Source organism: Balaenoptera ricei, chromosome 18, assembly GCF_028023285.1.
Source record: "Balaenoptera ricei isolate mBalRic1 chromosome 18, mBalRic1.hap2, whole genome shotgun sequence".
Lineage (NCBI taxonomy): Eukaryota > Metazoa > Chordata > Mammalia > Artiodactyla > Balaenopteridae > Balaenoptera > Balaenoptera ricei.
In genome coordinates this window covers 1,932,071-1,959,024 of record NC_082656.1, presented here as the reverse complement: position 1 = coordinate 1,959,024, position 26,954 = coordinate 1,932,071, and the positions used below count along the sequence as shown (strand labels likewise).

Below are 26,954 nucleotides of genomic sequence, written 5' to 3'. Positions count from 1 at the left end.
TTGGCCCAAAAGGTACCACCTGAACACGGGGCGTTTGACCCAGTCCCGAGGCAGCTGCAGGGCTCTGGGGGAGCACCGGAGCCAAAGCTGGGGACCGATGTCACCGTGTCACCGTCCCTGGTGCGCACAGCCAGCGTCACCTCTCAGGGAGCCAAACTCCACCTCGCCGGTGATGCCATCGGGATGATTTTCAGGATGTCTGGTGCCACCCCTTTGGGAGGATCTGTACACGTGACACCCTACAGAACCCACCCCTTGGGTGACTGCATGGATTTTCTCTGTTTTCATCGGACTCGTCTGTGGGCACTTCCGGCCCCAGGGAATCAAGCAAACCGCACTCACCATTTGCGCTCTTTTGGGGTCCATGAGCTTTTTTTGTTCTGAGAAGGTAACTTGGACTCTTGGGGAAAGGAGAGAGAGAACTCTGTCCCCGGGCGTCCCCACTGCTGACCACTGGACCAAAAAACCGCATGGTCACAGCCGTCCCCTCCTTAACGAGTGGGAAGTCAACCCCGGGAGAAAGTGTTGGAAGAATAGCTGCCCTCTTTCCAGGGACAGTCTGGTGCTGGACCCTGACAGCCAGGCAAGGAGACACAACACAACACAACACAGCACAACACAACACGACATCATCGTGAAAGGCCAGAAGCCGACCCTCCACCTCATCTGACACCTAAAGGCAGATCACCAAGGCCGGGAGCGGCCTCCTTCATGAGAGAAAAGATTGCCCTGGGGCTGCTGGGGTCACTCACGCGGGGTGAATTTAGAGCCTGGCTGTCTCGTCTCACTTGCAGTTCTGTGACGTCTGAGAACGAGCAGGTGGTGGGCCCTCCCAGCTCCAGTCGACGCAGCCCACACGCCAGTCCCAGCTTGGCCCATCGTGTGTGTCAGACGGCCTGGCCCTTCACAGAAGGCGACATTTGTGGGATGAGATGACATCTTTGCAAAACACCAGAAGGCTTCAGATGGCCAGGGCCCGGGTCCACTGGCCTGGCGAGCGTGGCTTTCTGCGGCTGCAGCGCTGTCTAAATGGAGAAGGGAAATTACAGGGGAGAGACGGCGCTGCTAAAACAGAACAAGAATGAGGCCAAGTCCTTTCTCCCTGTTTATAGCCATCGCCACCTTCACGCAACCCCGGGTTCAAGGAAGCCGGGCTGAAGCCTTGCCCTTGGCAAGGGAGCAGCGGGGTGAAGCAAGTGTGTCCGTGACCCCCGAACGGAGACCGCTGACAGCCGAGTACACGGGAAACTCACGTGGCCCAGGGAAGCTTGTCCGTTTCGCTCCTTAGAGGAACATGCCCCGTGGGGTTCTGTGTTCAGCAATGTCAACTGTGAAGCTCTCAAGTTCAAGCTCCGTCTGCAGACCCCCATCTGTTCTCACCCCGTCTCAGAACGCCCCCTGCCCTCCTGTCCAACGGGATGCCCTGTTAGCCACGAAGACCTTCCCAGATGCTGGAGTCATGGCAATCGTATGACACACGGAAGAAGAATGAAAACGCTGGTCCTACTAGTGACCTGTGTAAATTAATTCCACTGGACAGCAGTGTGTCCTGGGCAGTATCTCCCAGAACGAGCTACCACAGCCGTGCGTGGCCACAGGTGATCGCTGTCTGCCCGCTGCAGGGTCAGGGCTGTGGGTGACAGCATGCAGAGCGCAGGGCCGCGCCCAGGCCTTTCCGTCCAGCTCACCAGCTCCGATGGCTTCCAAGTCCGAGCGCAAACCTGCAGACCTCACCCCGACTCTGCGCTGAGCGAGAGCGAGATGCGCCCCTCTATCATTTCAGCTGCTCAGCTCAGCCTGACCCCAGAGCCCAGAGGAGCAGACGGGGTGAGGGTCGGCCCAGCCCTTGCGGGCCCAGGGCCCGGAGCTCCACGGAAGGTGCCTGGAGCCATTTAATCTGCTGTTTGAGGCTCATTCATGTCGGTGAGTCGTCTTCTTCTCATTTGAGAGCCTGCAGAAAGAAATGCCCCTGGGAAAGCAGGGACAGTCCATACAGAGTCTGGGATGATTACTAGGGGGAGGGGGGTGGTGAGTGAGAGGAAAACAAAGGAAGTTGCTAAATCAGGCCGTCGTAAAGGCCTTGAGGATCCACAGAGAAACATTTCGGGCACCAAAAGGGATTTACCGACTCCTCAGAAAGGTCTCCAAGTCAGACCTCCGGTTCGTCCAACATATTTTGGAGGTGCTGATCTACGTAGCATCAGACGTTTTCAGGTCAGTGGAAGCTTTGAACAGATCCCAGGAACACAGACCACTTACGAGCAGACACAAAGAAGTGTCCTGTGGTGGGATTTGGGCAGACCTCAAAGGGTGTCCGTGTCCCCTCTGCTCATGTGCCACCCAGAGACCCACCTGGGGTCAACAGGTGTGATGGGGTTGAAACATCTCACCCGCTGTGCATTTAACTCAAACGTGCCTGAAAATGCAAAGCACTGCTATTAGCCTGGCCTTTGAAGCAGACCACTGAAACAGTCTTTTTTAAGCAGTGCCCAGCCTCTCTCAGATTAAAGGGCCCGTCTCCTGGAGCTGCTTCTCATGTCCCTAAGAAGGCATCCGGGGGGAGGGGGAACTGGCATATCTTCATGTTGGGAGGCGGCGTCCCCTTGACCTAGGGTTGGTCCTCAGGGGTGTGTTGGTGGCGTCACTGGTCCTCAAGGCACTGGCTCTGGTCCCCCTGGACCCCACATGCCTGGGGAACTCGTGAGGAGTCCCGGGTTCCACTCCTGCTCCTGGGAGCTCGGGCCCCATTCTCCTTGCTCATTGGCCTCCTTCAGCCCTTGGTCCTGGGGGCCCAGACCATGCCCACGTCGCCTCTCACATTCAGGCCCCTGCGGGGATGTGCCCTCCTCCCATCTCCTCTCCATACACCTTGGACACCCTCCCCCTCCTCTTCTCTCCCCCCATCAGCAGGGGGACACCTTCCCTTCGTGGGGAAGAGTCTCTAGGACCAGACGTCTAAGCTGCCCCTTGATGTCCTAGAGGAGGGGGAAAAGGAATTTAGGCAATTCCTTCCCATGGAGCAACAAGATTTGGAGTTTGGGGAAACTACTTAAACTGTCCACGTAGGTAACAAAAGAAAAGCCAATTTTCATGACTAAGAACAGAAAGCATCTCACTTCGTTTTAGTCCCTTAGTCACTTATTAAAAATTAATTTTCTCCTACGTGAGTGTCTGTCTCAAACTTTAGCCATGTCGGATTATGTCTTTTTTTCTCTTTTTCTGATAATAGATATCTGGAGAATATGTTCTTTCTGTGGAACAAGAAATTAGGTGAAATCATGGCAAAATATGCACTGTTTCCACAAGTCCATATTCATTTTTGGACTGTGGGTTCTTTTCTGCCCAAGTAGCTCAAATGTTTCAGTGAAGTCAACTCCTGAAGGTCTGTCTCTCTTAACCTCAATGCTTAGAGGGAAAATAACAGCGTCAATAGCAACTATAAGAAAATCCAAACAGAATGTTCTATGAGATTGCAGCTACGTGAACAGATTCTTTCCAAAGTTGGAAACACGCTCTCACCAAGGAGGGCACCGCCCCACAGCGGACGTACATGTGAATTCTGAGCGCTGCATCTGTTTGTCCCTTTGATGGTCGGAATAGAGTAAAGAGAACATTCTGGAGCCAGTCTTCAGTAGTCCACAGGATGGGGAACAGGATTGGAAATGGGCCAGAAAGCCGGTGAAGACACAGGCGTGACCTCCCACGGTAAAGGGCAGACAGTCTGCAGAGGAACATTCTAGGTACAGAAGTCAGGCTTCTGTGCTACGTGTGGAAAGGAAACTCTGAAGTATTTGTAAAAGTGTGAAACCTGAAGAATGATTAGAAACGTGAATGTCTTCATCACGCACTACTTTGTTTCTTCATCACGCCAAGAAATAATATGTCCTTCAAGATAGTTCTAAGAAGCTAAAGCACAGATCTGGTAAAAGATGAAGAAGTATCGCTCTGGATTTGGAATCGGATGTTTGGGGATTTATATTGATATTTCCATGGCCACCTCTGCCACCACCGCATATTGGCTTTGTGACCCGAGGTTTCCCAGCCTCAACCAGCACCTGCCCACAGTGTTACTGTAGGATTAAATGAGATGATAGATGTAAAGTACACATCATATGTGCTAAGTGCCTGGCAGACAGAAAGTACTCAAAAAAAGAGCACCTCTTCGTTTATTATTTTGTAAATCTGTATTTTACATCTTAACCTAGTCCGTCTTCATCTACCTAGTTTATGCAAAAGGCAGCAGGGGGTTGGTGGCTTTAGCGCTAAATGAGATGGTGTTTGCGGAGGTGCAGGCCCGGTGCCCGACGCCATCCACGTGCACCCGAGACAGCAGGACTGAGCAACCTGCCTTGAGTCCCAGAGGTACTTCACTAAGTGCCTCACAAGATGGAGACTCAGCTTGAGGGCTTCTGACTTTAGGCCTGGGGACTCCTTCCAATTCTCTATTCTGACATTTAAAGGGAGGGATCAGAGAATGTACACTTTTTTCTTGTTCCTTTACAGAGAAAATGAGACCTTTAGCAGGGTCCTAGTCAGCTGTCACAAGGCGTCTGTTCACGACGTAGCCGGGTCCTCTGTGCTTCCCCATCCGTCAACCCACTTAGGTCAGCCTGGGCTGCGGGAACCTTCTGGAAGGCTGCATGGAGTTGATTCAGCCCCTAAATGCACGAGGTCTTCGTTTTGAGGCTGTCGGTTGGGATGGAATCAGTTACTTCCCAACTCAGGGGAAACTGCAGGGAGAAGCTCATCTGGTCATCGAGAGCCCAACTCACTGACACACACCACCCATTTTAAATCCGCCGCACGGACGCATCCAGGCTGGCAATGTTGAGGCCCCACAGTCCAGCAGGGGTGAGGCTTCCAGGGCAGCGGCCGAAGCTTTACCCACACCCAGGCATTGGCCACAGACCTGCAGACGTGGGACCGTTCACCCTTGACAAGCCACTGAGAGAACCAGTTGGTCTGACTTTCTGTACTCTAAGAAGTGCTTCTTGAAGCTCTGTCTCATCTGAACGACCACTTCTAGATGCTGCTTTGTGCCTTATTCTGCACAGATAAGGGACATACCAATTCCCCCGGTGAAAGCAAAATGAATAAATAAAGCCTCCGATCTTTTTAAAAAATGTACATGTATATAAGTTTATTAAAACTTTGGAAATATTAAACAATTTATTGAAATCAGAGCAATAGGTGAACTCTTAATATCTTAACTCTGGAAACCTAGAAGTCCCAGGAATGAGATTTTAGAGGATTTAGAAAGAATTTCTTATGAAAGGTTCCCCTACTGCACTCTTTGTTAACCTGGAACCTGGACCACTTTGGGTATCATTTCTCCCTGAACGACTGTCGTGACAAATGTCTGCTCTAAAACCTGTCCCGGCCCAGGGGGAAGGGTAGTGAACGGGGAGGGGGAGGCTTAGTTTCCGAGGCACCATCCACCCCCGACCCCGCGTTTAATCTCTGAACGATTCACGTGTACTGCCTATGGTTGGCGGCGGCTCTTCCTAACCCACACTGGAGTCTGCTCAGACGCTGCCCATCCTTTTCCAAGGAACTGTCACTGGCCCACCCCACTTTCCTGGCGCCCTCCCAGCCTCCGCTCCCCGTTAGGATGAATTCCCATTCAAATCTCGCCCACTTCCCAGGATGAGATGCGGGCCAGGCGCCTTCGCTTCTGAACCTACGCCTCCCAGACAAGAGACCCAGTGATTCCACCGCTCAGCCCAGCCCGCATCCCCGGATCTAAGCCACTGTTACTGTCCCGTCGTCCAAGTGAGAACAAGGGGACTGGCTTCCTGGCTTTTAATGATTAATGCGTACGGGGCTGGATGTTAAGACCTAGTGGGGAAAGCTTACTCTGTGAGCTATAGAAGTTACACGTCATGGCACAAAGGCTGCCGGTGAAGCCACCAAAAATAAAATGCCAGACCCTGAAGAGAAGAGGATGTTGGACGATCGTCCCTTCTCACATCCTCTGGCCACCCCAGCGGTCACCCCCGCACCGGGGGAGGCAGCTGCTGGCAGGAACAAGGCAGTGATTCCTTGGAAACTATAATAACTGCAGTTGCAAATGACTCGCCTCTGTCGCAGGGGATTTAAATCGGCTATTACAGCTCTGCCTTGTACTCAGCAACAAGTCACTGACTTTCCATGACCCAGATCCTAAGGAATCTTTATTCTAAGTATTCCATTTACAAATCACGGGGCTCTCAAGGTACACTTCAAACAGCAGGGAGAGCTCAGAGTCTTCCCTTTGTTCCTGGATAAAAATAGTGCCGGGAGTTACAGTTACTGGGACAAAGCAAAGCTATTCACAGCACCAGCTGCGTTGGGATCGTGGCAGCAGAGTCGCTGAGGCCGTGCTGTGACCACCGTGGGCCCCCAGCGTCCGCGTGGTCCTGCGCACCCACCGCCGGCAGTACTGCCCGGGGGCCTTCCCAACCGTCTCCGAACCCGGTCGATCCTGCCCCGTAGACTTTATTCCTCCTACTTGGTCAATGAAGGAAACTAAGGAGCAGAGCAGCAAGCCAACCCGCCCAGTTAACACCGAGAACACCCGGTCTGATTCAGAGTCCTTGCCTGTGACACTCACACTTTCCAAGAAAGTCAACGCCGGATACAAAAACCCCAGGGGAAATGCTTAACGCAGATGGAAACGTCATAGCTCTCCACGGTGTAGAGCCAGAAGTGATGGGTCGTCCGTCGTGACCCTTTCTGATACGTGCCTCAGACGAAACCTGTTTTTCACTGACAGATCAGTTTCATGAAGTAGGTGCAAAATATCACAAATAATGGATATAAGTGAAAACAGGTATTTTTCTTTATTTTGGTGCTGATGGCTTATGTGTCACGTGGACAACCCTGGGAACAATATTCAGATAAAGAAGTGTCAGCTTAGGGGCTTCCCTGGTGGCGCAGTGGTTGAGAATCTGCCTGCCAATGCAGGGGACACAGGTTCGAGCCCTGGTCTGGGAAGATCCCACATGCCGCGGAGCAACTAGGCCCGTGAGCCACAACTACTGAGCCTGCACATCTGGAGCCTGTGCTCCGCAACAAGAGAGGCCGCGATAGTGAGAGGCCCGCGCACCGTGATGAGGAGTGGCCCCCGCTCGCTGCAACTAGAGAGAGCCCTCGCACAGAAACAAAGATCCAACACAGCCAAAAAAACAAACAAATAAATAAATAAATAAATAAAATCAAAAAAAAAAAAAAAAAAAGTGTCAGCTTAGATCATCTCCAGCACCCCAAAGAGTTAGCCCAAAATACCAATTCATTTGTTTGAGGAAAATAAATTACCTTTCAAATCTCTTCAAAATACCCTCTCCCACCTGCAAGAAAAGCACAGCCGGAGCTGTTGAATTAAATCTTTCACTCTTACCTTCGCGGCGTTACCGTCTCGTGAAAATCAGATGACTCTGGGCCTAAAACACAAGCAAATCCGCACTGGCAGCTTTCTTGTAAAGCCGTGGCTGTCCCTCGTTTGATGATCTGGGAGGAAACAGAGAGGAGAAAGCACGGGGTGAGAGTGAAGGCCTGCTGGAGCGGCTGGGGGCGCTCCATGGGACGGGGAGGCCTGGGGGCCCAGGGGCCGTGGGCCGCGTCTCCACTTCCCCACCCTCCGCTTAACCAAGAGAAGAAAGAGAAAAGAAGAGAGATACTAGTACTGGGGACCTCTTCCCTTATTTTCTAGAACTTATCTCCTGGCTTCTCTGTCGTTTTCCTTTTCGTAAACATGTGTGTCTTTGTCAAACCTGGTTCGCTCAGTCCTTACTCAAATTTAAGAGCAGTGTCATCACCTGCATCTCCTACCCTTGAGTTCACAGCTTTCTTCCCTCCCAGGACCTTCCCACTTGCCCACAAAACGAAGAAAACGGCAGCAGCCTCCATAAGACACTGACATCCACCAAAATAGCTCATCATTTCTGTAAGGAATCTAACCCTACGGAAACACATCGAGAGACTGTGTTGAAAATTCTGTTTCCTTTCATTTGCGCTCTGGAGTCTTAGCTCCAAAAGGACAGAATTGTGAGAACCCCTGTTTACTTACGATCTCGTGTGGTGTCCGTGTCTCACGTGGTCAGAACCCGACAGAGCCGTGGGGAGTTGAAACGAGTGAAGATGAGATCCAAGCCAGTCTAGCGGAGAAAGATGCGAAGGAGAAAGGCATTTCTAAAGCCCAGAAAAATGTGAAAACATAAACATTACCGAAAACAAGGAGAAAACCAAGCAATCCACAAAATACTTTCATCTGCCTTATATACGATTTCAGTGTTGTCAGTACTCTGTGGACTTGACTGATTTGGAGCAACAGGAATTATTCTGAGCGTAGACGAGGAAGAATGGATTTTTCAGTTGGACGACTCGCGTCTCCACGTGCGTCCCTGTGCCTGGCCGTCCCTCGGGCCGTCGGAGGGCAGGGCCCCACCCGGCGTGTCCTCTGGGCCAAGTCCTGAGCTGAACACCCCGCATTGGTTCACTGTGCCCATCCTCACGCCGGCGAGGGGGGTCGAATGCTTCCAAAAACAGAGGCGGAAAGGGAAGGCCTGGGGCTGGGGGAGTGAAGGGGCCCAGCGCGCGGAGGGTGAGAGGGTCAGGTGGGTCCCGCAGAATGTGAAGGGGGAGCAGAGTCTGGAGGTGTCCTGGAGGCTGGGCTCCGGGGCCCCCGTGTGCTTGTCCAGGGGTGGCGGTGTCCTCTGTCAGCAGGGAACCAAAGAGCAGAGCTTCGACAAAATCCACGGGATGAATCAGAGCCCTTGCTTCTTGGCGTCAGAACCGAAAACGTACTGTCACCATCACGGTCGGGCCTATCGTTATGAAAACAGCACTCTTCCTCACCCCGGCCCATCACCTTTCCAGGAGGAGGACGCAGGCAGAAGAGAAAAGTTCATCTTTTGCTTACTCAGTCTACCCGTCACCCAGCTCCCTCCGTCCCCCCTCGGGGGCTCGTGCGAGAAGCCGGGCCAGGTGCAGGGACAGAGGGTCCAAGCAGCCCGGTCAGGAAGGGTTTCCTCGGGGCCACAGATATGCCCTCACCCCCGCCGGCCCCGCCAGCTGCTTCCCAGCCAACCCACAGGGAAAGATGACACAGGCCCACAGGTCAGAGTGGGTGGTCGGTGCCGACTGCAGGGTGAGGGGAGGGACGGCCTGGAACTCACACGGACAAGGCAGCCAGTGTCCCCACCTAGGAAACAAGGCCATTTACCTTTTTGTAAAGTGAATGATTCCTGGAGAATAAAATACCTAACATTTTGCTGGGTTTTGCTGTGTGTTTTGTTTGGGGGTTTGGAGGTTTGGGTTTATTAGTAATTAGTAAGTATAAGTATTCTGAATATCAAAAATACTAAATAAGTGCTTACTGTTTTTGCTCTGAGTGTGGAAATAATACTTTCTGGAAGAGACGGTCAGGGTGGGTTGGTTGAATAGAAGCTAGTGCTATGGTGGCTTTTTCCCAACTAGACTAAGTTCAGTATATTATAAATGGCTCAGAGAAAGAGAGGGTTAAGAGATGCTTGTCTGGGTCACTAGATGCTAATATCTACAGGATATAAGAGAATGTCTTGCCTCTATTTTGAGTAATTACCCTGCTTTTACCTCAGGGGTCTACTATCTCATTAAGCCCGCGTGAAATCCGTAATTACAACGCAGGAGTGTCTCACAGCCCCCGTGGGCTCCCTGAGGCAGGACCAGGCCCAGCCCTCTTTCCCACCCACTCCCAGGGCAGGCGGGCACCACGCCAACCACTGCATCCGTCACAGAGGGATGTCCTGAGGGGATCAACTCCAGTCACCCTGCAGGGGAGAAGAGGCAGCTCCCAGCGCCTGACTCAGACCCCAGCATCCCTCCTGGGGTCGCCTGTCACACGCCTGGGTTGATCCCCCAAATTCCAGTCCCAGCCTTCACTGCACTGACAACCGTCATCTTCAGAATCAAATCCAGATGCCTTCACACACGCGGGGAAGCTCCTCTCTCCAGGGAGAGGGAACACGTACAGCAGTGGAGCTGCAGGTGAGCTCGCACACAGGTGAGGGGCAGGGGGGCGTCCGAGGCTGCCCCCTCCGGCACACAGGCCGCCCCAGCGAAGGGGCTGTGGACGCCGAGGACACAGCCAGCACCAGCACCCGTCAGGGAGGACTGACCCTGGTCCCTGCGGTGGAAGGGCAGCGGGCGGAGCAAGGGCCGTGCCGCCGGACCTGGGCCTCTGATCCCCGGCGGACCCCGCAGCACGGTCACCGCGGGCACAGACGTCCCGAATCTCCACGCCCCTCGGCTCCCGTCCCTGTGACGGAGGGAGGGAAGCCAGCCCAGCGGCCGAGGCTTGCGGTCCGGCCGCCAGCCCGGAGCTGCCCCGTGGCCTCCGCCTCCCCCGCCGTGGGCTCGGCTCCTCCCGCGCTGCCCCCTCAGGGGCCACGCTGTCCCTTCCGGACGCGGGGCCAGGGCAAGCACAAGGCCTCTGGGTGCCCATCTACTTGAAGGCAAGGCCCAGCCGGGGTTTTCCACGCTGGTTTGAACGGTACATAGCGTGAGGACCCGGAGATGATGAGATGCTGCGGGCGAGAGAAAGAGGGTCATTTTAACACGACCCGCGCCCACGGACAGGCCCGCCGAGGCCCAGCGTGCCTCCGAGGGTCCATCCAGCGACCGTGCTTCTGGAGCCCAGGCTCAGGCAGTCTCCCGTGGTGACGCCCCAGGCGTTCCCTCGTGTCGTCCTAAAAGCACCGCTGTCTATGGGCAAAATGACTTAAAATTAGTGAAGTCAATTATTTGATTTGGACCTAGTTGGGAAGTGGAATCTTCCACGGAGAATCCGAGCTGTCACCAGGACACGGTGAATGGGAACAGCGGCCCTGACCCTGCACTTGGAGGAAACAGAACGCCGGGCTCAGGGAGTGACTTGGGACAGGAGGGGCCTTGCCTCTACCAGCAAACGCTGTGAGCCCGGCCTCAGCTGGACAAGCATGCCACCACCACCTGCTCCTCCTGACCTGACCAAGCCCGCCGCACCTCCTCCCTCAGCCCAGCCCCAGGCTGCCCTTTCCCACTGTAGGGTTTCCCTCGAGGACTCTGGTTCCCTTTCCCAGAAGAAGGATCGGGGTGTGGAAAACACCCTGTTTTATCTAACCTGTAGCACAAGCCTCCCAGGGGTGGCCTCCGGCCCTCCACGCCCCCCCATCATCTAGGGCAGCCCTGCAAAGGCTCACAGTCCGGACGGGGCAGAGACCAGCCCGGCACCATCGACCCCCTAAATGGAAGAACAAACCCCCCCAGACACTCCCGAGCAGCCCCCTCTTTCAGTCAGTCCAGCTAAAGGTCTGTCAACTTTGTCGGTCTTTCCAAAGAACCAACTTTTGTTTTTGACCATTTTCCCTGTTGTTCTTCTAGCTTCTACTTTATTTATCTTCGCTCTAATCTTCCTTCCTTCCTGCTGCTGGCTCTGGGTTTGCTTTTCTCTTCTTTCTCTAGTTGCGTACGGTGCAGACGTAGGTTATTAACGTGAGAGCTCTGCTCTTTTCTGATGCGCGTGTTTACAGCTTTGCTTTTCCTGTGGGCACTGCTCCCCGCCTGCCACGGGCTTCAGCGTGCTGTGTGCTGTGTTGCCTCCTCTTCTCTTTTCACCGTGAAAATCCTCAACGGCCCTGGGAAGCAGAAGGCCTGAGGGAGTACAGTGGTCATCAGCTTTGCTTTTCCCGAAACTAAAATCTATCCAGAGAAGAGGAATCTTCTCGTAAATTGAGTCCTTCTTTTGCCTAAAAGAGAAGCGATTTTTGCTAATGAAACTGTGGTCCAAAAAAAGAGACACTTTTCTGGGTCTTATTCAAGATACTCTGGCCCATGTGAGCAGATAAATATAGGAACAGTGTAGACTCCAAGCTGATGAATTTATGTCAGTGTCTCTGAGGTCGGAGAGCATACTTTACAGTGACCAGGAAGCAATGGACAGTGTTCCCTGTTCCATCACCCTGGGCCGTGCCCAGCTGTACGTGGCACTGCAGGGTCAGGTCACCACTCCTCACGCAAGGCCACCTCTTCCTGCGGCCAACCTCCGTCAGCCAGTGTGGAGAACCTGCCATGCTGCTGAGGGCCGCCCATCAGTTGGTGGCCTGGGATTGGATGATTTAGCAGGTGACCAGGAGCCAGCCCTGAACAGAAGAGGTTGGCTTTCCTAGGGAGACACAAAACTAAAGCCCCTCACAGCCCAGCTCCAGCAGGCTTAGCCCAGAAAGCTTCCCCTGTGATTTCAGTCGGAGGCAAGTTTGCCCCTCACTTGCAGGCCCCCCGTTTTGGAACGTTGCTGTGCATTGGTTTTTCTTTTTTTCTTTTAAAGTTGCTGTGCATTTTTAAACAGCTGCCCCATCTCATCCAAGCGGTGGCCACATTTCAACGGCGGGTGAAGTAATTCCTGTTTCTATGTGCGGTTGCAAAAAGTTTCGGAAACTTCTGGCACAAAAAGCATGTCCTAATACATCATTACTTATTTCTAACAATAGCCAGGGAGGGATGAGGGCTCGGGCTCGCTCCTCCACACACATACTTTGAAAGGTGATAGTCAACCAGGATGGGTTCGCCACTTTTATCCAGTTGATTGGAGCACAGCTGAGAATGTCGCTTTCATGGTGAAACAAATCTTAAGGTAATTTCTTGGAATGCGTATCTGATGGGACACGACCAAAAAAAAGAGTGGGGCTGAACAATCATCTACAGATTTAGTCGCCTAGAACAATGGAACCAGCACAAGGGAAGAATTTGTTTTCTCGGGCACGTAGCTATTGTGTTCATCACGCGCTCGTGAGCCCAAGCGATTGTGAAAATCAAATTCTTTCTTTCAGAAAGCTGCTCCCCAAAATGGCTAAGCTTAGCATATGAATAGAAATCAGAAGCTATGGATTACCTAATCATATACCATAATCTGATAGCTCATTTCTTCCGAGGGGATGGAATTTTGTCACACGCAGCGGGCGGCCCAGGAATTACTGAAGTTGTTTTCCACATGGGAAAACTACAGCAGAGAGAAGCTGAGTCATTCACGCAGACTTTGGCTGCAGTCAAAGCAAACCTGGGAGGAGAAGCCCTCTCTCCTCGCTCTCCAGCTTCTTGGTCAAGGGTCAAGGTCAAGGGTCGCACTTCCAGCTTCACGTGGAATCAGTTCTCAGGTTTAGATCAATTCAAAAATTCATTATGAAGCAAAAAGGAAAAGGAAAAAGGAAAAAAAAAAGGATACAAACGGACAAAAAAATAAGCAAACGAAGACTTTTTGTGGATAAAATGCAACTCAGACCATTTGCTGGAAATAAAGAGAAAAAGGCACGACCAAGCGTCACTTCCTTCTACCCAGGAGTCAGCCGCCCACGCTCCCCATCCGTCCTAACTGGGACTGTCGAGAACTCCGTCATCTTCAGAGCACAGACGCGCAAAGTGCGCTTGGGGAAGCGGAGCAGCAAACTTCGCACCGAGAAGAGCGGCCTGCCTTCAAAGACACCCCTGCCCAGCCACGCCCCTGCCCTTCACAAAGGCAGCGAGAGGCGGGAACCCAAACCGGCTCCCGCTGCGATCAAAACACGGGCAGGCCTGCACTTCCGATGGGTCCTTTCCTCCACGCCTCTCAGCCTTGGCCACAACTCGGGAAACCGCAAGGGGAGGGTTTGCAAACAGGACACCGGCTTCCCGCTGACGTGCAAACTTTCAATGTGCTCAGCAAACGTGGCGACGGGTCACTAAGGTGGCGGGTCCCTGCCCCCCCACCCCGCCCACCCCCTGCAGGCCCCCCCCCACCCCCAGCGGCTCCTTCCTCTTTCCTCCAGGAGGGAACAGCCCAGGCGGCAGGGTGGGTGTCCTTATGACTGTTGTTCCCTGTCCTAAACAAGGCAGGGCGGGGGCTGAGGAAGAAGGTGGGGCTCGGAATGCAGAAAGCCAGGGTCAAGTGCGCCTGGCTCCTGATCCCTTGCACGGCGTGGGTGTGGCACCTGCCCCGGCCCACGTGGCCTCTGGCAGGACAGACGCGAGGTCCCAGGCTCAGAGGCAGCAAACCAAGGCCCCTGTGCTCCCCGCCGGCCCCAGGGCTGCTGGACCACATGCACCCTCTGCGGACCCAGTAACCCCACTTCCTGCCAGGCTCATTCTAACCCACGTCCTCCCGCCCCTGAGTTGTCTTTCCCGTGTTCCCTTCTGGACACAGCTCAGCCATCACCCGTGAGCGGTGTCCTGGGCTCCACGGCCCCCGGCGCCCTGTACCCCCAACCCCTGTCAAGGTCACTCTGGCCCGAGTCCTCCTCCCGGCCGGCACGGCGATGGGTCCCTCTGAGCCAAAGCAGAGCACGGATGCTGTAACTTACAAGCACCCGGGGAGGTCAGTGCCGCTGTGAGCACCCCGACAAGGGGACTAAAACAGAGGGAAGTCAACATGCCCGGGATCCACGTGACCAGCGAGCGACAGCTGGACTCCGGGCTCAGGAGAGCCCCCCGAAGGTGGCGCCTACCGTCCACTGTGTCCCTGACAGCCCCTCAGTGCTCGAGCCTTCGATGCCCTGAGCACCCCCGATGGCAGTCAGGTGGCCGCCCGCTCCTCCGCGGGCCGAGGACCCAGCCCACGCTGCCTGTCGAGCTGCCGCCCATCCCCGCTCCACCCCGCAGATGACAAAGAGCCTCGTCCCAACCAGTATCCCACCCGGGACAGACAGGCATCAGCGAGGCGTTAGCGGCCATTTAATTATGGATGTGCTCTCTTGGGAAAAAAGAGACACATCCTGATGACTGAGTAAGAGTGCCCGAGAGATTATATACATGCATCATATATATGTGATTTTCTGAAGATATTAACGTTACTCAAACTAACTTGAAAAATAACTCCACAACAAAGGAATCAGAAATAGAATATTCAAACTGAATCCCTGATGGGCTCTTGCACGAAAGGAGACCCGCAGGTTTAGGGAAACATCTCTCCCTGGAGCTGATGGCAGGAGGTGGTCACCTGCCTCCAAGAAACAAAAACGTTCAGTGTTTACAGATGTTGGCCTAAGAGACTTACATTCATTTTTCCCAGAGAATTTGTTTTGACCCGCCATCGTCCAGCCAGCTGTTGTGGTTTACCCACAAACATGTGCATTTGTGACCACTTACACCTTTGTCACCCTGCCCTTTTTTAGTTTGTGCTAACCTGTACGTTTTCTCCTTTCTTTTTCAGACAACGTTTTATTTTTCCAGAGTCAGCTGTATTCCTCCGTCTTCTTTTTCCGGTTCTTACTCAACCCATTGACATTGTTTGGAAGCTCTTCTTATGAGACAGTTAATTAAGATCCTGATTTACCCATATTTGTTCTGTGTTTCTCTGACACACGCTTCTCTCTCCCCAACTGCAACAACCTTGCGTAAAGGCAGAGACTGCTTTGTGGATTCTCCCTGCGACGGATTCACTCTACCAAATCATTGCTGAACAGAGGCAGCTTTTGAAAACATCAGTGTGAGAAGTTATCTATCGATATGTAAAACGAGATCGGCCATTAGTTCATCCTTGACCAAAAAAGCTGGGTGATGGGTCCACAGGGGTCCACAGGCGACTCTCTCTAGTTGGGTAATGCTTGGAAATTCTCCATAATGAGATGTTTAAAATGATGTTATTAAGCTGCAAGATATCAAACCGCAGCCAGGATAATAGGAAAGCGGCACAGTCTATGAACCTCCGAAGCCTCGGGCCCTGGGCTTTATTCCCCACAAGTGTCCCAGCCCCACTGGTCTCCTCCCCAACCTGAGGAGTGCCCCTTGCTGTGTCGTGTGTTTGGGGGTCTGCGGCTTCACAGGAGTGGTCTGCAGAGCCCTGGAGTGTGGATAGAGATGCAGTGAGGCCACCAGGGTGAAACTCATCTTTAAGAGAGTTATTTTAAAACTGGTGATTTAAAAACAAAAAAGTTCCAGTGTGTGCACTCGAGCATAGCAGTCAAGCTATAAACCAGCCTCTCCCACAGAGCACGCCGAACGGTGCCCCTTCTGATTCCAGACACGCACTTCAGCGCACGCTTAGCCTTTTGTTACTACTTTTCACTTTTAAAGTTTCCTTTGATGTTCATCTTCAATGCATTCTTATTCGATGAAAAGATTGTGGATGAGGGAGCTGGTGTGATTTGTCCCCGTCCTTGAATCCCTGTCTGGCCTGGATCCTGAGTACCCAGGGACGGGCGAGGGCTCAACCCAGCCAGCACTTACGGGTCACGTCTTGCAAGTCCTGCGTCGAGGAGCCTGGCAACCTGAGCACGTGGCTTAAGGAACATGTCCATCACTGTAACACCGGCCAGAGGCAGGCAGAGCTGGCAAGAGAACTCAAAGCGTCAGAGACCAAAAGCCATCACAGCCTTGCTGGAGATGCCGAAAACTTGGCCTCTGTGCACCGGTGCCGAATCACATCTCAGAGACAGAGTCTTGGATGAAGCAGAAAAGAATAGCTTTATTGCTTTGCCAGGCAAAGGGGGACACAGCCCCACTCGGCTCCCTCGGGGCCGCACATCACAGGCCAGCTGGCCTGGGAGGGCCTAGCGGAATCAAAATGCATCCCCCAAATGCACAGCCACCCAGAGCACCTGTGCACGACTCTAGTCTCCGCTGGCCCCACAAATTCATGTTGTCGTCTTCCAGCGTCTGAGCGTCACTGGGCCCTGAGTGTCAGGGATGAGGATGGTCTTTTACACCGTGGGGCTCCCAGGCCTGGCGCTGTGCTCACAAAGGAGCTCTGAACTGATTCAACAGATACAGGCGATTGTCTGCCTCAGCCCTAGTCCCCGTTGCAAACGGAGGGCCTGGTGCCGGGAAAGAGCCTGGGCTCAGGGCGCCAGTCCCAGTCCAGGCCGATCAGATCGCTACCAAAATGACAAAAGAAAAACCAGTCTCGGGAAAACTTGTTTTAAAAGGTCAAAACCGTTGTGTGGTATATTACGAGCAAGGTAACTAGTTAATTAAAACCTAGTTCGTTATAAGAGATTGCGTATGGAGTGATACCTCAGCGTGGGCCTGATGCTTCCTGGGATAACTAAAGTCAAACAACAACAGTGATAACACTGGAACCTGAGAAGGGCTCCTCCAGCTCGGCTGAGAAACTCAGCAGCAGACTTCACGCTCATCAGTCAGTCAGAGGCACCTGAAGGCGCTCCAGGAAATCAGGAGCAGATTCCCCTGAAGGAAAATCCAGCATCTTTTCCTCTAACCCTGCTCTGACTAATTCTCCAAGTTTCTCCCCTGTTGACAATGGCTCTGCCCTGAGGACATCTCTGGGGCGTGACTTTCCAAGGCCTTTATTGAAAGCACCACCTGGGAGCAGTGATTACCTAACAATTTGCCAAAAGGGAGGGCTGCAGAACCTTTGGCATCTTTGAATTGCAACTGTTTTCTGTCATCGTAAAGAAAAAGCTAATCATTTTTTCCAGCAAAGCACGCCCCTCTGTCTCCTGCACAGACTATTACGAAATTGCCCAAGACCACACACTTGGCTTTCTCTGTTTTCACAGTTTTTAAAGCCATCATCTAAAGGCGAAGGAGCCTGAGAGGAGGATTTCTCTCCAGCCCAGCATCTGAAGTGGAATTCCATCGGTAGAATGCTATTCTCTTCTGGCTAATTTCCATAAGTTCCATCTTCTTATTAAGTGTTTATCATCTCGCTTAAAGAAAAAGGAGACCAAAAAAAATCTCCAACTGTGTCCAATTGGGAAAGTGCCATACAGCCCTTACAGTCGTGCTATCGAATATTCTGGAAATGAACTCTAAAGACCAAAAGATTTAGCCCATCGTATGAAAGTTCAATTTATGACAACATTTATCTCCACGTTAATAAGGAATTTGCAAACAAAGATGATTATCCAGGTCTTTGAAGATGTACACCATGAATCAATCCAGCTATGTATTAGTGATACAAGGCAGTTGGTTTTTAACAGAGTTGGCCCAATGTAAGATGTTTCTTTTTTATGTGAAATTATGTTGAGAGAATTTTGAAATGCACACCATCTGAGTCATAGGCGCTGGCTTAGAAGCAGGAATTCAGCACAAACATTTTTTAGCAGCAGATCAATGATGTAAAGTTTGTTTTCAAGGGAGAATAAAATAAATGTTTCACTTCCCAAAGCAGCCTGACTCCGAGGGGCAGGGAGGGACGTGTCCCCAGGCCCCTGAGCTTAGGAGAGTTTAGGAAGGTCGATTCACTGCGAACAGCCCTCCTGGGTCTGTGGCCTCCGTGCCCCAGCAGAGACCTTCCCGCTACCTGCCCATCCCACCCTCTCTCCCTACATGTGTGTCCCAGCAGCCGACCCCTCGAGCCAGCATCCTCCAGCGAAGTGCCCCACCCTCCCTGGCCTCACCTGGCCCCAGCCTATCTCTCTCTCTCTCTCTCTCTCTCTCTCTCACACACACACACACACACACACACCTTCAGATTGTTGATATTCCAGTTTACATCCTCAGCGACTCAGGAAATAAGTACCAACTACTTCATGGCCCTCGGTTGCTTTAGGACACGAGTGCCTTTGCTCATCTCTTCCCACGACATGGATTTCCCATCCTACATCTGCCTTTCCGAACCTGACTCCTTCCAGACTTAATTCAAGCATAACCTCTATTCGGAAACCTTCCCTACTTCTCCCGTTTCCTGTAACTCACTTCTCACTGGTTCAAGTCCACCAAGTGTCAGCTGCTATAACCTGGAATTTATCATTTGTTGTTACCCTTGAATTGTGTCACACATGTCATTTGGTCTCCCTCACGGATAGCTCAGGCAACCTGGGGATGGGGTTATTCTTCTGTGGTATTCCCTGTAAAGCCTGGTCACAAAGCATCACTCAGTAAGTAGTAATGGGTGGATGGGAAGACACCCTTCAAACTTGATGGCGGTTTTAGCTAAAGGGATAATGTATTCATATAACTAATCTCCAAAACATTGCCTCGACAGGTGTTGAGTTTCACTTTAAGACACACTGATCTCACTCGGAATCATTCGTTTGTCTGGGGTGAGGGAGGAAGTGGGCAAAGGGGAAAAGACTGTAAAAATTTCGAGACCAGTGTGGCCTTTGCGGCACCAAACAGTAGTTCCCAAATTCGCCGTGCATTGGAATTGCCTGGGTAGTTGATTACAAATAAAATTCAAAGCCTTAAGACTCATCCCAAAACTACTGAAAAGATAGCCCCGATGTGGGATCGGGAACTTACCTCTATTTTAACAAGCTCCCGGAAGGTTCAGACAGCCAAGTTTGGTGCAAGTCTTGGTCGGCATCAGGAAACCTTTCATGGGTTCAAATTCTGGTGCTGAAACCTGAAAGCCAATGAGATTTTGGGTAAGTTGTTTAAACATTCTGGTTCCTCACTTACTCATCTGTGAAATGGGAAAAATTACACCCAAGAGCAGTGAGGACATGGCCCTGCCCTCATTACTGTCCCCTGGTGCGGCTCTGTCCTCTGGACCTGGGAAAACAGCGTCACTTCCCTTAGCAGGGGGGGTCAGCCCCTTAAGTGCCCGTCCTCCTGCAAAAAGAAGACACTGAGAGCACAGATAGACTCTTCAGGGGCAGCTTTAGACAGGAGGACAATCTCAACCCACCCCCCCAGGGCCTCCCAGCCTCGATGTGACCTGAGGTGCTCCTTGGGGCGGGAAGTGATGCGTTGGACTCTATAAACAAGCCTATAAACAGGCTTGGAGCTCTGCCTGCAGGGGACCTGGGAGAGGGGCGGATGCCTGAGGGCGGGAGAAGAACCACATCTGGTAGCGAGTTGTACACTATTCACTGTAGAAATTATTCTTTCCATTATTCTGGAAGTTCAGCAAAATCTGCCAAATGTTACAAGGAGGAAGTGAAGAGGAGGATGCATACAGACGCCTGGACGAAAACCCTAGGAGAGACCAGAGCCACGCTACCCACCTTCTGGAGGGAAGACAAATCGCAGGAGAAAAGGGCTGAAGTGATGAGTTTTAGACTACATACAGAGAGGCTCTTTCCTCCTGCCACTAAGGTCAGTTGCCAACTTTTCATTCAGAAACATACAGGGGTTGCAAATCCCTAGTGATTACGCCCACGAATATCTGAGCCCACTCACGCGTGAGGTACAGGCTGGGCTGCTGTGACAGTGACGGTGACGCCCAGAAGAGACTGGATCACACAGGATGGCAGGAGCCCAGGCCGACAGCGCCAAGGCTGGCAGTAAAACACAGGAAGGACCCAGGATCTCAGCGTCATCACTCCTGCCTCAGCTCACGTCTGTATCCGCGTCTCTTCACTGGGTTGTTACACAAGGAGCCCAGGGACCCAGACCGTCTCTATCGTGTCACCCTGTACAATCTCAGTGTGTCCTGGTCCACGACGTTGGCTCCCCACCAGGATGCCACCCCGGGAGGAGCAAAGGAAGGAGGAGAAGCCACGCTCCTTGGACTTGGGATCTGCCCACATCCCTCCTACTCAGGCTCCATCCGCTGGAATCCAGAGCCCACGGCCAGACCGAGATGTAAGGGTGACGGAAAGTGTAGCTCCTACCTGGGAAGCCATGTGTCCAGCTCTGAAACTACAGTCACAGAGGGGTCCAGTGGCCGTGTCTGCTGCTCTACCCAGAGAAGCCGATCTGCGAGGCATCTTTCCTCCTCTTCCGCAGAGCCCCCGGGATGGAGAGGTCACGGTCCAATAGTGAGCTCAAGGTGATCAATAATAATAATACTGATTATCAGCTACATGTGTCTTCGCTAAAAACAGAAAAATAGGGAAGTGAATGAATTATTACCTAATACATTCCGTTCAGGAGGCAAAAATCGTTCTAACCTGGAATCAATAGGGCAAAAACTAATTAATGAGGATTTTAATGGTGAAAACGTTGGAAACTAGTGTGACTCCTAGGAGATCAAATACATACACAGTCATGAAGCATCCATTCGGCTATCAGTTGCTTAAATTCTTGTACATCACTTCATATTTTATTAATAATAAAAATAGGATTTGAGTTTGTTCTGTTAAAAATACATGCACGTAAATACACATTTTTCTAAATAGGCTATATTAGTGAGATGTATTTTAATGTATAAATAATAAAATATGTCCTTAAACATTAAGAAAGAAATGTTTATTAATAGCTCTTGATGAACATCCAAAATTGCTTCGACATAATCTCCCACCTTTCCAAGAGAGGTTGTGTGAAATCTCTCCGGTCAGCCTGGGGAGAAGACATCAGGGAGGTTCCTGAGAACTTGTCCATCCCTCATTCAGAGGAGGACCCAGGTAGGAGCTTCTGGCTGGGGATCCTCTGTGGGGTGAGCTCACCCAAGGACAGAGCATCCAAGCAAATTACAGGGAGGAAGGAATTTAACGTGCATGAGGTTCTATTTGGGGTCTCCGTCAGGAGACAGCCCTCATCTAGACTCATGACGGATTCAAGACAGAGCGCACCATTGCAGCTCAGAAGTTTTTAGAAGTGCTTTTAAATTATTCTCATCTCAGTTACAAAGGAAGATGGCAGATCTCTACCAGCAAGTCGCTGAGTGAAACCACATGGGACAGAAAGTGCAGAGAGCGTCCTGTTAGACCAAAATTACAGGAGTAATTTAAGAAGTCAGAAATTCATTACCCTAGTTGGAATCTGACCAGGAAACCAGGATTAACTCCCCAAAGCCTTTAGGTAAAGTGCCAAGAACTCGTTAATGATCTAACCACTTAGGGTGTTAGGGTGCTGATTACCAGGGGAGGCTGAACACCCCTAGACCTGCCACTGGGGTAAAAGCTCCGTGTAAATTACTGTCACGGCTTGTGAATAACGTTGGTGTTTAATTCCTTCACTGTCTGTGTGAGTCCATTTGGAGGGAAATAGGAACATTTTATCATCATATATTTAATAATGAAGTAAAATTTAAACTCAAGAGAAAAACCCTTAAATATAGGAGAAAACATTTTTTTTCAGTCCAGCTTAGGTCTTAGTTGAACTCCAACTCAGCGTTGAAAACCAAAGTCTGAATGACAAATGACACACTGGAAAATACTGATTAGCACTCAGTGTGCAGACTAGAAATAGCTATAGATAAATATCCAAGAACTCTGGGAGCATTTGGCTTTATATGCGCCAATGCTTCTGAATCGCTAAAGCTCAATTTACTTGGGGTTTCTACGAAATTGAGCAAAAGAAGCCACATGAGAACAGACATGTTGGGATGGCCGTGTTATTGTTCCCATCTGTTCATTCCCTTCCCTAGAAGATGGCCTTCCTGCTGCTGTTCTGTGGCTGCTGGTGCCTCCGTGTAGACAGACTATATCTCCCCACGCTACTGTATGGCTTGGCCATGTGGCTTTATGGGACGGATGATGAGGGAGCAGCTATGATTGCGTGCAGAAGTACTGCAGGCTTCCCACCAGCTTTTGTGCACTTTTCTCCTCTACAAACATGACTTGTCCCAAATGGATACTGTTCCTTCAGCCTAAGTCCAAGAATCAGATATCTGATGCAGGGCCAAGCAGACCCAAGGAGAGCTATGGCAGCCACAGACAACTGTAGTCACCAGCATGAGACGCTGAGAAGAAATAAATATTGGAGACCACGGAGGCTTAGGGACTATTTGTTACCGCAGCAAGGCTGCCTGGTACATATTCTTCCTTGGTGCAGGACCCATAAAAATCATGTCACAGAAAATCATCGTTCAAATAAAAATTGACCATAAGGACCAGATGAGAAGATGTGTCTGTACAGCGAGTAATACCCACTCCTCACTTGGAGGTGGAAAATCCCCATCTTCTCTACTTCCACATCCATCTGATTTACATGTCACCGTATGATAAGACCAGTAGCTTGTGGTCATAGAACACAGAGCCATGATGTAAAGCAAGTTTCTCTGGTGATTCTTTACTTCTCTTATAGCTGTTTTCAGATCTTCTCCTACAATCTTTCAATTGTCCTGGACCCTCGTTACAAAATTTTATACACTCCAGAAACATCCTCCCTTCCTTCATATGCCCTGCATCCTTAGGACTCATGTGACAACACATAGGAAACGTCAGGACTCCAAAAATGCTAAGAAGAGTTCCCAAAGTATCATGGAAATACCAGAAAATCAGGGCAGAGTTAAGAGGGAGTTATTTGGGTTGGGGGGTGGTAAAGATCTCTCTGGCACCTCTACAGCCATACCCAGACCACAGATTATTGGCTACTACTTTTAAACATAAAATCAGCCTGTCTGAAAGATTCAAAATGCTGGGGCAATTCCACAGAAAATAAGAGAACCATAAAATGAATCCAAAAGTCATAGAAACCCAATAGCCAGGTGGAAAGCTCCCTCAAGCCTTTGAAGAGGTTGGTAGGGGAAGACAGGGAATGAAGACATTCCTCCCCTCCTCTATTCGTATAAACATTTGCGATGGTTTTCTGAACAAGGCAGAGCAGCTGCTTTCCAGCCAGCGGATCAACGTGTGAGCAGGTGACGATGACTGCTCTCCAAGAGGAGCCCGTCAGGCACCAAAGTGCAAAGGGGAAAACTAGAATGTATGGGGTGAGTAGGTGTTGAAACAGCTACACAACATTTCCAAAAGTTCAGCGAACATTACTGCAGGTTGTGTCCTGGAGCTGGGAAAATGTTTGAATTGGGAGGGTTTTCATTTTTGCCTGCAGTGCTTCTCCAACTTTAAGTCCATACCTTCATCATTATGACATTTTGGGGGAAACAATAGCTCTCATTGTTCTTCCTTTCCTTTGTGAACTCTTATTAAATCCACAGAGTACACTGGGGTCCTTTCATTTTTCTTTGGTTTCCAGCACAAAACTCTGTGGCATCTTCTTTATTGACAGCCAAATGTTTATAAGCCTACCTTTCCGGGACAGGTACTTTTGACTTGAAATGCCATTGATAGATTGAATTATGTTCCACTTTCTCAAAAAAAACAATCCCATCGGCACAGTAAAATATATTGAGTTTGATGTGTTTGGCTGCAAAAACTTTCATTTGGCCAAGGCTACGTAGTCTGAAGTCTCCAAGTGTAAATTATAATGTTATTTGAGATGAAGTATAGAGTCATTTGTGGGGCTCAGGACGACACATGATGTAATCTTACACTCTATCTGCAGGTGTGATATTGGATTCTATGAGGACGGGCACCTGGTATCAATGTTCAGTCTGGCATTGTTTCAACACAGCCAACCATGGCTGAAGAGGACGAGAATAAAATAGCACCGAGCTACAGCAGATTTTTTTTTTTTAATAAGAGAAACGATGAGCAACCATTACAGTGAGCTCAATGGTGTCTGAGTAGTCGCTTTCCCTGAACAGCACAAAAATCTTCCTCCTTACAGTAATACTCTCAGGGCTATGAGAAGACAGAAACAAAGCCATCTCATGAGCAATAATAAATGTGAAAATAATAATAGGTGGATTTTTACATGTGAAAATGATACTGATATTGAAGACTTCATTCTTTAAGTACAGTTGATGGCTATTTCCTGGGCCGTATGTTTTCCCTTTATTGCTAGTATTTACTTGAGGAATGTCTGTCTCTACCTCTAGTCTCTAAGCCAAAGGAGGGAAAGGACCCCGCACAGCACGTAATAGTGGTCAATGCCTATTTGCTGAAGGAGTGACTGAATTCACTCATGGAGAAGAGAAAATCACCATCACGTGTGAAAACGGAACCTACGATCTTTGTCCTGTTGAGATGTCTGCCCTGATGGGTAAGCACCCTAAAGATTCATCGTGACAACCAGATGTGTCCGCAGATGGAACATGGTCTTTTAAGTATCTAGAGGGAAAGAGGGAAACGTGACCTGCCAACGTGATTTCCAATCACCTAACCACTTTGACATGTTTAGATGTTAGGAAAACCTATAAAGCTGATCCTGTTAACGTTAATGGGAATTCAAATTATACGGCTTGATTAATGAGCAATCCAGATTGATTGGCATGATCAATCTGACTGGCAATTACCTACTCGATCAATCAGGGTGTGATTCTACACGATAGAAGACGGCGGTCGAGCCTCAAGCCTCTATTTCCAAGGGTTCTAGGAAGAGGAAAACCTTCCACTTAACTTATTTAATTCCCTCCCTAAAGGAAGGAAGTGACTTCACTTGTTTAAAATTCAAAGATCTCAAAGTCGTTATCTCATTTGATCCTTGTAACATCCCCAGAAGGCAAGTAGGGATTCTGAGCACTTCCTGTGGAATAGGAGGCAGGTTCAGCCCGGGGGGATCCTGGGTCCCGTGTTTCTTGCCCAACACGGGCTGCCCCTCTAGAAGGTTCAGGGTCACTCAAGTCCCCACCTCGTCACATGTACTCGGGGCATGTTATCTTCAGAAGTGAGGTGACCTAGAACTGACCTGTCTCACCCCACTCCCTGCTGGTTCCATCTCGTGAAACACATGAACTCAAGGTAAGTTAATTTCTCCCATAAGCTCCACCCTTTTGAAGATCAAAGCTGGCATCTCATCGGCTCTAACTTACATGCCAGCGGCAAACAGAAGACGTTGCAAGGTCTTCCTTCAAACAGAGTACTGGGTACACAGGAGGCTCCTCACGGTCACGTCCAACCAGATGGTCCAGCAAGCACAGAGAGGACCGAAGCCACTGCATCTAAGCAGGCTTCCTCGGTGAGAGTTTTCTGAAGTGCTGGTGAGTATCGGATAACATCTCAAAGCATTTTTTTAAAAATCAGGGAAGTGTTGTTCCTGCCTACATTTGAATTCACACCCTGTTGCTTAGCAAAGCCAACTCTAGGGAAGCTTTCAACAACTTTTGAGAAACCATCTCAAAGCCATTTTATACATGTTTATGGAGGGTTTTTTAATCCTTTGTAACTTCCTGGAGGAATAAAAATGGTACAAATCATTGAGGAAAAGATACATATTTATTCATTCACTAGTCAAAACTTTGGAATTTCATATAATGAAAAACAATATTGAAAGCTAGAAGAAAGAAAGAAACAAGAGGGAAACAGAGAGGTTTCCATTTCTCCCTACCAAGGTCCTGAACAGAAACATGGGGATGCCCGAGATGAAGATGTGTCAGGTTGCATGAACTTGCTGGTGTCCACGGGGTGAAGCTAGGTCTGCTGCATTTAAACCCATTAGAAGAGAGAGAAAGGTTAAGGAACATGTGAGGAACTAGTAATAGGCCACTTAAGTTTAGTCAGCTCTCCAGACTCGGACAGCCATTTCCCTAAAGATTCAGGGCTATGGTTGAAATGAGGCAGCTGAGAAATACAAATAGACACCAGAAAGATTTCAGAAAACATAGATATCCAAATTAAAAAAGGGAATGATAAGTATGTTATCAATCCTCTTGATCATTGAAAAAATTAAGGAATGAATGACTTAACAAATAATTGGTGAAAACCTAGAAAAACAAGCGTTTACTGGGAGCATATAATAGCTGACCCAGGAAAAGGTATTATAAATGGTATTAACTGGTGGGTATTTAATGATGGGAGAAATGGGTGAACTGTTTTTTGTTGTTTGTTTTTTTTTTTTTAGTTTAAATAATTGAATAATTTATAATAAAATAATAAAAAATTATAAAATGGTACTTACTTTTATGAATGTTCCCCTAAGATTAAAGGAATATTATGAACATATTTATCTAAGTTTGAAAAAGACATCTGACAAGTTTCATATGATATTTTCATATACAAGAGGGATAAAAACGGGATTGATTATGGTCTAACTCAGGGTAGTCCATGTGCTACGACAAACAACTCTTGATTTGCACTGGCTGGATATAACACAGGTTTATTTCTCCCGTATACGACAGTCCAGTGTGGATCAGTAGAGGGACTATGAGGGAGGCCACCAATCCTGGCTCAAACCTCTCTCCCTCTTGTAGCTGTGCCTCCCCTAGGTCTCCAGAGACAAGGAGAACTAGAAAGGATTGAGCAGGAGAGGCTTTCAAGCATCATGCCTGGAAGAGGCTCCCATCACTGCCACTCTCATTCTATAGTCTCAGGGCCACGCCTATCTGCAAAGGAGGTTGGGAAACGAGGTCCAGCAGG

The 26,954-nt window shown here is 50.0% G+C and overlaps 1 long non-coding RNA gene across 3 annotated transcripts in view; it reads right to left on the bottom strand.

The window, feature by feature from the left end:
- Positions 1 to 26,954, bottom strand: part of LOC132352557 (uncharacterized) — a 257,021-nt gene that overhangs the window by 26,890 nt on the left and 203,177 nt on the right. For 2 of the 3 annotated variants that reach the window (XR_009498776.1, XR_009498777.1), the window contains exons 2-5: positions 20,487 to 20,689; positions 19,171 to 19,273; positions 8,048 to 8,135; positions 7,379 to 7,488 (exon numbers count right to left, since the gene is read on the bottom strand). This is a non-coding gene — a long non-coding RNA (uncharacterized LOC132352557). Of the gene's footprint in view, positions 1 to 7,378; positions 7,489 to 8,047; positions 8,170 to 19,170; positions 19,274 to 20,486; positions 20,690 to 26,954 lie in introns of all 3 variants that reach the window. The other variant, XR_009498778.1, reaches the window with a different exon arrangement.